Here is a 13,626-nt window from a genome sequence, read left to right as displayed (position 1 = left end):
CAGCCAGCACTTCAGAGGAAGGAAAGATACAGCCAAGAACAACAAAGAAATTGTCCAATGTTGACTTTCAAAACAAACTTTCTAAAAGAGCATAAGTAGAAACAATAGTCTTTAGTTGCCAGGGCCAGGCATTGGAGAGAAAGGAATTCTCTTAATCAAATAGTGTCCCTTTAAATATCCAGAATTATCTCTGGCTAATGCTTTTCTCCTTTTGCCTAAACTGGCTGTGTTTCTGTTACATGTAGTAAAAAGAATCCTTATCAATATATTGCTTTTTTAATGTGCTAAACTCTAGCTTCAATGTATAATACTCAGTTAACTGAGCTCTGGGTTCAAAATTAAGAACCCCAAATTTTATATTTACTTATTACTGCCTTTCGATGTAAGGCTGAGCAATCCATCAGTTTGTTGTTTTCGGTTTAATGGATTTCACCTAAAACTCCATCTTTTCTTTGAAGTCTTTCCTGGCTGTGGATAAAAGCAGTCTGTCTCAGTACTGATTTTTCCATCTATTAATATGATCTCTTGCAACATACTTAAAAAATAGCATATAATATCCCTACCTCTTTTACTAATTTGATTTTAGCATAATATTTCTTTTATTTACTTGTTTGAAGATTTGCTCTGGGTTTGACCACAATAGCAACAGCTTATGTTGCTCCATGACGGTGCCTACGGAGGTTAGAAATTGGATCTTTCTGTCTTCTCCTGAAAGCACTTTTTTCAGCACCACGTGCATTGGTCATTGTGCTCCATTTTAGCATCTCCATTTATTTAACTCATCTTCTACTTGGTAGTTTCATTTGGTTGTTAATTGTTCATTTGCAATATAAATTCTCTTTTATTGATAGCGTCCAGTGAATAGGAAATGTGCGTTTTGTTCCATGGACTTACTTTCATTATCATCCTAGTAAATAAGTATGAGTTTACCTGAGTTTTACTATGTGTGAAGTGCCCTGTAAAGGGAATTTCACAGACAAGTCCATATCTATTCATTTATTCATTCAAGAAACATTTATTTAGTTCATGAGGATAAAGAGAAAAACAAAAGACACTCATTTTCCTGGGGACGTCACAGAGTAGAGGAGGGGACAGACAAAATCAGTTATGGCAACAAAGAATAACAGGGCTGTGAAACATGACTAAAATAATATTGAAGCTTAACTCCTTTATTCACTAGAATTTGTTAATGATTGTTATAAGACGACTGAAACAACTGCTGAACAGGTTATTATAATTACTGAAAAATGTTCAGAACTGGGGAGGATTTGAGATTTCTGGCTTCTACCCCAGATTTCAATCTTGAATCACATAGCCTCTTGGGTTCTGTTCTCTCTATGAAAGGAGAATGCTACACAGGATGGCCTCCAACATTCTATCTGGCTATCACATGCTACAAATCTGTAATTCTACAGGCTACAGAAGAAGCTTCTCTACAACTAGTTCAAACTGCAACCTCTCAATAACACACATCTTTGAAGTTCTGGTCCACTGCCATCTTATCTAGCTATGTTTAATCTCCTCTCAAGATGAACTATCTGCGTGGGAATTAAAAATTGGACACATTATTGGTGACTATACCACATTCCTGTGAATCAGACCAATAGCCATCTGGCCCTTGAGTGTGTTTGAAAACACTGCCAAGCTTGGGGAAGGGCCCTTACTCAGGATCTGGCAAGTATTGAGTCAGACTCTCTCTGTGATTGGAGTTCTTTGTTGGAAAAACTGTTTGTGCTTGGGAAGGCTGTATTGGCTGTGCTGTGGGCATCACTTAGCTAATAGGAACATGGCCTGGAAAATAAACTGAGAATGTCCTGGCAATGCTTTCCTTTATGCCCCCGGCGTCAGTCACTCTCAGTTCATTTGTGGTGTGTATGTGTATATACGTTAGGTTTCCTTAGCACGTTCTTGGCAGGAAAAAAAAGAAATACCTCCTCTTATTTTGAAGTCTCCCCCATCTAATTAATACATACACATTGGCTTAGAACACAGCATCTTTTATAAAGAATAAATACCTCATGCTTTGAGAAGTCTCATGGGAAGCATCACAATTACTTGTCTGGAACCATTTTATACCAGGCCATGTTTGAATGAGTGAGGAACCTAGAATAACTGGAAAATTAAAGGTTTCTCATTATTTCTAAGTCAGTAACAGAAATTTACTTAATCAGATTAATGGATTGACATTTTAATCTTGCACTGTTATTTATTGTACTCAGCTAAAATTTTTTTGAGTTTGATCCTTAAGCTGGGCATGGTATTAAATGCTGTACCTGAGATAATTGGTGCTTCTCTTAGTAAGCCTAAGAGTTAGGTGAAATTGTTTCCCCTGTTTTGGAGATGAGAAAACCAAAGTTTAGTGCTTTTTTCATTTAGGAAAAAAAGCGCAGCTCACTGCCAGCTCTCATTTAATTTTACATAAACACTTTTTTGAGGCTAAATCCAATCTGACTGATTTTCAATGTGAAAATAAAATATAAAAACTGTTCTTGGAGTTACTTCTAAACAAAACTAACATCAGAATCATCCATTTCAGAAAAATCGAATTCATCAAATGAATCGTTGGCCAACAACTGCTCATTGTAGGAATGCTACGTTTTCTAGGATTTGACATTTTCAGTGATGGAGAATTACTACATTTTCGTAAATGAAAATACCACTTCTAAAAACAGAATGCTATCAATAGAATGATGTCTCTTGTTTCCAAAGTCGATATAGTAGAGCGATGTGAAAATAATAATAAAAGTGAGATATTTTGTGGCAAAGTTATCTTGGAGTAAACGCTGCAGCCGCTGGCAAGTTGTCTTAAGGAAAACAGGAAAAGGGTTAAAGAAGTTTAGACAGGAACTTTTCCAAAGTCCTACAGGTATAGGCAGTGGTATTAAGGCTTGAAGCTTACTCCAAACCATTTTACTCTTACTCCAAAACCATTTTCCTAAGCACAACAATACACCCTCTCACAGTGAAGGCTCTGCAGTCAGGCCACAGGAGTTCTAATTTTGGCTCTACCACCAATCAGCTGGACAGCGCTGGACTAGTTTCTGAAATTCTTTGTACCTCAGTTTTCTTAACTATAAATTTGAAAATAATAAAATGTAATTTTATGGTTGGTGAGAAGTCAATTAAATACTTACAAAACCTCACGTATAGTAAATGCTGAACAAATGGTAGCTGTTTTAATTTTTGTTCATTCAGCATAGCACTGGCTGAATGAACTAAAGACAAATTATCAGGAAAGATCAAGATAAATATATGTCCTCCATATCCAAGGACCATATGGTCTAGGGCAGAGGAGAGATATGTAATGAAATAATTCAACACAAGGCAGACAATAAAAAAGAGAGAAAGAGATATAAAATGCTATAAGGGCTCAAATGAAAAAAAGAGTATATCCAGTTGGAAGAGAACAACATATTTAATGAAAACAAAATGGCATTAGAATTGGACCAAAAATGAATGGAGTATTTAAACTGATGGTCATATAGTTCTAGACACTGGGATCAAAAAAGAAAAATCCCACTGTCTGATGGTGTTTTATGTCCACATATCAGATTATAAAATCATGAAGAGCAAAGACTGCTTCTGTTGTTCCCTCCTGAGTACTGCAAAACAAACGTTGTGGTTGTTCTGAATGTCAGTATTCACTCACCTCACCAACCCCTAGGGACCAGTTTGTTCACAATTGTGGCAGCAGCCTGCACCCCACACCATCATCGCCCACTCCATTGCTAGTCTTCGGCACCTTGTAAGTCGTCCATATCTGTGGGCACTGGAAACTAGAGAGAATTTTGTAAGGAGAAGGCCCACATGCAAGGTCAAGGAGGTCCATATATACCATATGGAATTTTAAGGAGTATGCCCAAAGAAATTATTTGTCAGAGACTCATAATGATATAATATTTTCGAGCAATTATCAGTAGTTCTAGAAGATTTAGCAACTGGTTTCCTAACTGCTTCTCCCACTCAATTCTCTCCTAATCCCAGACTTATATTTTCAGCTGCTTTATTGACATTCCACTTGAATGTTTCACTCCAAGCAAAAATATGAAACACTAAGTTGATGATCTCTCTCCCTACCTCATGTTCTTCCTTTTTCTTTGTCTGTTAATGGTCCACCATTGTTCCATTTGTCTGAAATCTGAATGACCGCCATCCAGTAGAAATAGAATGTAAGCCACATATATAATTTTAAATTTTCTAGTAGCTACACTACACATTTTTAAAGAAACAGGTTAAATTAATTTTAAATATATTTTATGTAATGCAGTAAATACAAATATTAGCATTTCAACATGTAAGCAATGGGATATTTACATTCTTTAATATAAAAACCTTAGAAATCCAGGTATATTTTACAATTACAGTACCTCAGTTTAGACCATCCACAGTTCAAGTGGCAAGCTGCTACAATATTACTGGGTCTTTGTTACATAGACAATGCAGGTCTGTCTACATCTGAAAAGTGACTCTTCACTCTTGTTCCCTCACCCTCCATCTCCAAGCGTTTAGCGTGTCTCTGTAATGTCTCTCATAACTATTTTGCCATTTCTATTCGACACATGTAAGACCAGCCTTTCCAAAGTGCTATCAAAAACACCATCAATGGCTTCCAATCGCCTACCGAAGAGGATTCAGATGCCTCACACTGGTGTTCAAAGCCTTCCACAATAGGTGCCCTGATGATTTTATGGCATCACTTTTCATTGCCCCTCTCTAACACTCGTCTCCTTCAATTAATCCAGAATACAGATTGTTCTCCCATCATATCCCTACTTTCCCAACCTTTCCCTTTGGTCATTGGCTCCCCTCTCTGCCTGTTAAAATTTTACTCTTTCTTCAAAGTTGTTGTTGAACTCTACTTTTTCATTAATACTTGCTTGTTTTTTCCAACTAGATAGAATCTCTTCATTATTTTATTGCACAATTCTGTATTTCTCATGCAATTTAGGCAAAGTTATTTTGATTTAGAGTTTTGTGTATATTTTTCTTATCTCTTCTAATTTTTAGCCTGTTGTGAGCCAGGATGGTATCTTTAAAATCTCAGTATCCCAGGCAACAGTCAACTGGTTCCTTGAATCTACAAATAGATGCCTAAGAGAAGCCAATCTCTGAGACCCACTGGTGAAGAAAAGCAGAGTACAGAAAACCGTCTTTTTGAAAGAGCTTTCCATCACTCAGGCAACAGTAAGTACCCAGAAAGGCAGGGAGATTTAATGTCATATTTTTTTTCTATGAGCTTAAATGGGAAGTTAAGGTTAAAACTCAAAAAGCTAGCCTACAAACTCTCTTTTGGAGATGTGTTTTCAGGCAGCATTGTTTTGGAAAGTGCTGCATAGGAGAGAGAAGCCTGGCATCATTACTGAAGTGCTGTCATGTTATAATTCGGGTATAAGTGTGGGCATCCTCACTATCTCAGGGAGCATTTTTTCCAATACTATAATCTTGGTTTTGGCTGAGGATATCCCTTATCTTCTCCCAGATGATGTCTAATTCTATAACCAGGACAATTACTGGGTCTTTGTTCCAGGGTAATAGGATACAAGTTTGTAAATCAGTAGGCCAGTGGTATGTAAAAATAATATAAACGTTTCTTTAGATAAAACCAAATCCATGAAACAAAATTCATTGTGCAATGTGCAAGTGAGGGGAGCAATCATTTCCGCCATCTGTCTGAAAGACACTCACACCCTTAGAGCAAATTCAAAGAAGGAAAACAGCACTGTCGAAGTTTTGGGCCCATGCCTAGGGTTCTTTTCCTCTAAATATAGGAACAAATATTTAAGTCCCTGGTGCATTTGTTCCTGTTGTCCAGGTCGCTTCCATGCTTCTGCCTCCCCACAACTTGACTGCTTCTTGTCTCCAGGCAGAAAGCTCTCTCCATCAATGCTGACTACATCAATTCCATTCCATTCAATTAGGCAGGGATCCGGGAAAGTGGACATAATACAAACCAGAGACAGTGAACTACTTAGTATTTTGGGGTTTGTTTGTTTTCCAGTTCCTAATGGCCTATCAACTACAACAGAGTGAAGAGTTTTTGTAGTTGGCTCATTTTGAAAGCTAAACAGAAACAACAGTTTCTAGTTTATTTGGGACTCTTAATTATTTAGTATCAACAGAGATAATTTCCTTGGGGAGTTTGACATGAAAAGGAGTTTAGTCTACGTGTGTTTTATAAAAAATAGGGCAATCAGGATAAGGTTCCATTGTAAGAAGACAGTTTCCCTATTCACAGTAACCACTAGTAAGGCCTGCCCTGGAAGGGCTTGGTTTCCATGGTGATATCACGTTGACACTTGAGCGCCAGTAGCCTCTAGTTGGCAAGATTAGACACCTTAAGCCGTCCTGCTCTCTCCTGACAAGCTGCAGCTGGCTACTGACCAGTGGACATGGCCCTGGAGCACCTTGGGGTAAGCTCTCCCAGGAGAAAGACGTCCAGTCTTTCCTCCTGCCAATGAGGTCAAATGAGCATGAAGTATTTTAATTAGATAATTGAAGAATTGTACCCTTTTTTTTTCACAAACTGATAAAAAGAAAGTGGGGGGAATATCAGACATACAGATAAAACTTCTGTATTTGGTTTCTTCATAAACTATAGAAATACTATGACCATAATTGATCAAAGTGGTGCTGTATTCTACTTGTATGTATGAACTAATAATAATTTAATATCTCTTCTTTTGCATTGAGGGGAGTAATAATTCTGTATAACTTGAGTTTACACAGAACAGTTTGTAAACACTTCTAATTATAAAATCCACGGGGCAACAGTATGAATACCTTTCAGATAAGTAAATGTTTGGGAGTGAGTCTCACTGTATGGAATACATGGAGGAATTGCAAGAAAACTACTATAATATGAAGAAAGGACTGGGGTGATTCAATCAAGGTCTTTGAAGGATTTGTCCTGGTAGAGTTTACCATGACTATATAATTTCAGTGACAGCAATCAGGTCTGAAATAGAAACAGTGGGCCAGGAATAAGCTAGAATAAGCTTGGGGAGTAGTGTGGGGAAATAAAAACAGAAATCCTTTTTTGTGGTGGATCTTCATTTTGAGGTTAAAACTATCAACTCACCAATTCCACTATATTTAAGCTTCTCAATGTGGCTTGAAATTCTCATGCAGATTCCAAGGTGATTGAAAGAAACACCTTGAGGTACTCACCCTTTCTTTTACTTCTTAATGGTAATAAATAAATAGGCCCATTCACCTGCAATTGATGGTTTCTCTCTCTCTCACTCCCACTCTTGCACACGCTCTCTATGTGTGTGTATTCCATAAAGTTTTTATTTCTTTTATTTTTTGTTTATTTATTTATTTTTGAAACAGGGTCTTTCTTTGTTGCCCAGGCTAGAGTGCAACAGTGTGATCCTGGCTCACTGCAGCCTCAACCTCCTGAACCCAAATGATTCTCCCACCTCAGCCCCCCGAGTAGCCGGGACCATGCACAGGCATGCACTGACACACCTGGCTAATGTTTTTAATTACTTATTGAGACAAGATCTCACTATGCTACCTAGACTGGTCTTGAACTCCTGGGCTCAAGCTGTCCTCTTGCCTCAGCCTCCCAAAGTGTTAGGATTACAGTCATGAGCCACCATGCCCAGCTTACAAATTTCAATAGGAAAGAAAATTATATGGACCTACTTTTAAACCTAAAAGCAGAACACCAATGGAAACAAAAAAACACAGACTAAGAGTCACTTGGACAGTGCCATTTACTTCTACCAGATATGCTCCAGGCACTATCCAAGGCACTTACATAATATAATATATAAGATTGATTCTTTACTGCTGGAAAGTACTGATCAGCTCTTTATGTTACTGTCTTGGATGTGTCTGATCATATGTGTTTAAGTTTCTACTAACACATACATGATAGTCTCTGCCATTCATATGAGTCAGTTGTTCATTTAAACTGAAATAACTGGGTTGCTAAATAACTGTACGTTTAATCAAGACTTTGCTTGCTCGATGATACGGTTGGGCTCTGTGTCCTCACCCAAATCTCACCTTGAATTGTAACAATCCCCACATGTCACGTGTGGGGCCAGGTGGAGATCACTAAATCATGGGGGCAGTTTCCTCCATATTTTTCTCCTGATAGTGAATAAGTCTTATAAGATCTGATGGTTTTATAAATGGGAGTTCCCCTGCACAAGCTCTCTTGCCTGCCACCATGTAAGATGTGTCTGCTTTTCCTTTGCCTTCCACCACGATTTTGAGGCCTCCTCATCCATGTGGAACTGTGAATCCATTAAACCTCTTTCCTTTATAAATTACTCAGTCTTGGGTATGGTAGTGTGAGAATGAACTAACACAGTAAATTGGTACTGGGTGGTGGGGCACTGCTGTAAAGATACCTGATAATGTGGAAGTGAATTTGGAACTGGGTAACAGACAGAGGTTGGAACAGTTTGGAGGGCTCAGAAGAAGACAGGAAAATGTGAGTAAGTTTGGAACTTCCTAGAGACTTGTTGAATGACTTTGAACAAAATGCTCAGAAGAAGACAGGAAAATGTGAGCAATTTTGGAACTTCCTAGAGACTTGTTGAATGGCTTTGAACAAAATGCTGATAGTGATATGGGCAATAAGGTCCAGGCTGAGGTGGTCTCAGATGGAGATAAGGAATTTGTTGGGAATTGGAATAAAAGTGACTTTTGCTATGTTTTACAAAGAGATTGACAGCATTTTGCCCCTGCCCTAGAGATCTGTGGAACCTTGAACTTGAGAAAGATGATTTAGGGCATCTGGCAGAAGAAATTTTCTAAACAGCAAAGTGATCAAGATGTGACTTGGGTGCTCTTAAAAGCATTCAGTTTTATGTATTCACAGAGAAGTGGTTTGGAATTGGAACTTATGTTTAAAAGGGAAGCAGAGCATAAAAGTTTAGAAAATTTGCATCCTGATGATGTGATAGAAAAGCAAAACCCATTTTCTGAGGAACAATTCAAGCTGGCTGCATAAGTAACGAGGAGGAAAATGTTAATCGCCAAGACAATGGAGAAAATGCCTCCAGGGCATGTCAGAGGTCTTTACAGCAGCTCCTCCCATCACAGGTCTGGAGGCCTAGGAAGAAAAAATGGTTTTGTGGGCCAGGCCCGGGCCTTACTGCTTTGTGCAGTCTTGGGAGTTGGTGTTCTGCATCCCAGCCATGACTAAAAAGGGCCAATGTAGAGCACAGGTCATTGCTTCAGAGGGTGCAAGTTCCAAGCTTTGGTGGTTTCCACAAGGTGTTGAGCCTGTAGGTACACAAAAGTCAACAATTGAGGTTTGGTAACCTCTGCCTAGATTTCAGACGACATGTGGAAACTCCTGGATGTCCAGGCAGAAATCTGCTGCAGGGGCAGGGCCCTCATGGAGAACCTCTGCTAGGGCAGTCCAGAAGGGAAATGTGGGGTTGGATCCCCCAAACAGAGTTCCCACTGAGGCACTGCCTAGTGGAGCTGTGAGGAGGCCGCTGTCCTCCAGAACCCAGGGTAATAGATCCACCAACAGCTTACACTGTGTGCCTGGAAAAGCCACAGACACTCAATGGCAGCCCATGAAAACAGCTGGGAGGGAGGCTGTACCCTGCAAAGCCACAGGGCTGGAGCTGCCCAAGACCGTGGGAATCTACCTCTTGCATCAGGATGACCTGGATGTGAGACATGGAGTCAAAGGAGATCATTTTGGGCCCTTAAGATTTGACTGCCCTGCTGGATTTTGGACTTGCATGGGGCCTGTAGCCCCTTTGTTTTGGCCAATTTGTCCCATTTGGAATGGCTATATTTACCCAATACCCATACCCCCATTGTATTAGGAAGTACCTAACTTGCTCTTGATTTTACAGGCTCATAGGCAGAAGAGACTTGCCTTGTCTTGGGTGAGACTTTTGACTGTAGACTTTCAAGTTAATGCTGAAATGAGTTAAAACTTTGGGGGACTGTTGGGAAGGCATGATTGGTTTTGCAATGTGAGGACACGAGATTTAGGAAGGGCCAGGGGTGGAATGGTTTGGTCACGTTTCCACCCAAAACTCACCTTGAATTGTAATAATCCCCACATGTCAAGGGCAGGGCCAGGTGGAGATGATGGAATCAGAGGGGGACGTTTCCCCCATACTGTTCTCATGGTAGTGAATAAATATCATGCAATCTGATGGTTTTATAAATGAGAGTTCCCCTGCACAAGCTCTCTTGCCTGCTGCCATGTAAGACATGACTTTGCTCCTCATTTGCCTTCTGCCATGATTGTGAAGCCTCCCCAGCCATGTGGAACTGTGAGTCCATTAAACTTCTTTCCTTTATAAATTACCCAGTCTCAGGTATATCTTTATTAGCAGTGAGAGACCAGACTAAAACACTGGATATACACAGAAAAAGGTTATTTGCTTTGAGATACCTACATGGGCACTGGTGCCCCACATGAGTCAGTGTTTTGTAGGGGCCCCCAGGATCATCAGTTTGCAAAACTGATAACCAGATCAACTTTGTCAGCTTTGCAAACTGATGGAAAGTTTGCTAGAAAGAGAGGGATGCTATCTCCCTGGTGCATGCCAGTTTACCTAATGAATCCAAGTTCATCTAATGCTCAGTTCACCTAATGAATCATGGAGAATGATGCACACACCCACAGCTATTCAGTGGCTAGAGGAGCTATCTTTCACCCTGAGATTTATAGTTGTTGTGTTTAAATAATGCCTAAAAGGAGTCAGTTCTGTTGCGTCCTTTTTAATGACGTGCACTATCTAAAAACCATTTCAGGGTCACTCAGTGAAGAAGCTGTGCCAGGAGACTGGGAATATCTTCCAAATCCTTAAGCAAACTGTGCTGAAAACAAACTGCTGAAACAAATACAAGCATATGACTTTAAAATGATGCCTCTGGAAATAAGCGACATACAGCAGCTGCCAGATGTTCATGATCCCACCCCCCCTACTTAACAAAGGCACCTATATTTCACCAGAAATAAAATTTTATTAGTAACATGTCAAATGTTTTAAAATACAATTACCTTTCTTCTTCCTCTCAGTTTAAAAAACAATCCAATAAAAACTCTAAATCATGACCCAAATATTTTTAAATGTGAAAAAGACATATTTTAGATTATGTAACAGATACACATTTTCCCAAATAAATGTTGTAGAACACCATCTGCTTGATATTTGAGTGCATTCCCACAGAAATAAATTTCTGCTTCTCTTCCTTCATTAATGGTTTATGACAAATTTATGACACTATATTTCACAATAGTTATATCAAAATTTCATGACCAAAAGAGCCTGACAAAAATCACTTGGCATGCTCAAATTAGACAATTTATGTGACTCTCTCATTTACACCAATCCTCCACCCCGTACTGAGACCCCAGCGACTGAGGAGAAATAGAAAAATTACTGCAGGGGAAGGATCTCTCACAGAATAACGCTCAAAAAAGAGCTCAAGACAAGAAGTTACAGATCCAGGTGCCATTTTCAGCTCAGGTTTTCCATAATCTTCAGCTTATGCAGCTACCCAAAATTCTGAATTTAATGTAGGATGTTTTTGTAAGGTTGTCTCAGATTTTGCCAAGCAAGAAATTGCTAAATTCTTGTTAACTGTGAACAGGATTTCATCTTTGTTACCAAATGGAGCTCCCTTATGTGAATATAATCAAGAGGAAAATCAAGAAGAGAAATTTGCATGTGATGGTACATGACTCTACCCATGTTCCCTTCCTGCACTTGATATAGAGAAAACTTGTAAGAGGAATAATCTTTGCATTTTACTCTGCAAAGTATTATAGTATTTGTGGCAAATGTAGAAAACTAGTGTTATGGTTTGCTGATTTTACTTTATGCATTTTATTTCTTAAAAGAAAAAAAATCCCGCAGAACACAGACAAGAACACAGAGTCTTTGAAAGTTTAAGAGTATAGGCTTCAGTCTGCATATTTCTCCAATGATGTAGACTCTCCCAACTCAAAGTGTGGTCGATGGATTGGCAGCATCCACATCACCCGGGACATTTGAGAGATGGTCAAGACCTTCATTCCTCATCCCAAACCTACTAAAAGGAATCTGCATTTTCACAAGATCCCTAGTGACTTGTAAGCACAAGAAGCACTAATGTCATGTTTTTAATCCACCCAACCCTAAAGGATAATCCTTGAGAAAGACAAAACTACTTTAATGGGGAAATTTTGTCCATAACATTCAATCAGGAATGCAACAACTTTTAGACATGGCCCACTTAATAAAGAAACAAAAAAACCTGAAATTTGTCTTGTTACTGCTGTATAGTAATGAAGTTTGAGAATGAGAACATATAAGTTAAAATGCCATATGTTACATAAATATTCAGGACCTGATTAATTATACACAACCTTCCATTGTTTCCAACCTAAGTAGTTTCTTTTGTGAGCCATATACAACTGTCAACTATTACACTGAATTCTGGAAACATGAAGATTGCCTTAGTAAACAATTATTTAATGACTAAGTGCAATAGTTTCAAAAAGAATTTTGTTCAGCCAGTAATGACCATGTTACTATGATGAATTCTTATTTGATACACTCCAGAAACTTTCCCAAAGGAGTTCAGCCAGTACTGCAAATTGTTACTTTCCTCTAAGTATCAATGATAGGGAGCAAGCTGGGGGTGAAGAATAGAACCATCACTTCCACTTACAATGGACTATAAAGACTGGGGCCAGGATGTGATTTAAAGAGGAAACCACAGGGAGAGAAGGAAGGTGGCTTCAGTACCTGGTGTTAAGAAATACTGAAGTTCATTCAAGCAATTCACCAGCACAAGGCAAATTAAAGAAGCCTGCCCCTCTGACCTTGCACACAACATACACAACTTTCAGGCTGTGATTTATCGATTCTCTTTCTCCTTTAAGGCTCTCCTTAATATTAATATTAATCTGACTTGTCCCATAAAAGAACATGGAAGCTAGACAGGTAAGGGGAGAAGGAATTGTTCCCTACCTGATTTGTCTCCCTACCACACCCACAAGATATGCCCCAGGGATGGGCTAAGGTCAGCCATACTTCCCTTAGGCAATAGTGGCTTTTTGCCAACAGTAAATATGCTGTAAAGCAAAATGTATCCTCTCCTTCCCTTCTAAGATCTGGGCCAGGAAAACTTTTCTTCATCTTGTGCATCTTCTCACCTGCAAACACTTTTTGAAAGACATGTTTGATAGCCATCCCAGTTTGGAAAAGGGAAATGCAGGTACTGCATTTGGATTTGGTAAAACAAAACCAAATAATCTGATTTCTGGGACTGTGCATTATTCACTTATGTATCCCCAGCCCTAGCACAGTGCCTGGCTCATAATGGTAGTAAATTGCACTTATTTTCAAGTCTTCTAGCACTGAGTTTGTTAAATCTTGGGTGTTATGTTGAAACCAGATAATGCATTTGAACTTATCCATTTTCCATTTACACACAGGCTTATCCTTTAGCCTTTCCCTAACCTTAATTATTTTCTATTTTTCCTTTGCTTATCCACCCAAAGAGCTCAGTTTCAGGGATATTTTACAGTGTTCACACTTTGCAAATAGTAGATATACTGAAAAGAATCTAGTCTTACTCATCACAGGTGAATGAAAGAAAGGAGAAATACATTGCAGAGATCAGGTGTTCTGTGTACAG

At 39.0% G+C, this 13,626-nt stretch overlaps 1 long non-coding RNA gene across 1 annotated transcript; it reads left to right on the top strand.

Annotated features, from left to right (window-relative positions):
- Nucleotides 1–5,120: 5,120 nt before the first annotated feature.
- Nucleotides 5,121–10,980, top strand: LOC105526057. The gene is made up of 2 exons (XR_001004014.1): nucleotides 5,121–5,184; nucleotides 10,750–10,980. It is a non-coding gene; the product is annotated as an uncharacterized LOC105526057 (long non-coding RNA).
- Nucleotides 10,981–13,626: the final 2,646 nt, after the last annotated feature.

The sequence above is a fragment of the Colobus angolensis genome, unplaced genomic scaffold (genome assembly GCF_000951035.1).
Source record: "Colobus angolensis palliatus isolate OR3802 unplaced genomic scaffold, Cang.pa_1.0 Scaffold57, whole genome shotgun sequence".
NCBI classification, from domain to species: Eukaryota; Metazoa; Chordata; class Mammalia; order Primates; family Cercopithecidae; genus Colobus; species Colobus angolensis.
Note: the sequence above shows the minus strand (reverse complement) of the source record. Positions and strands in the feature narration are given on the sequence as shown.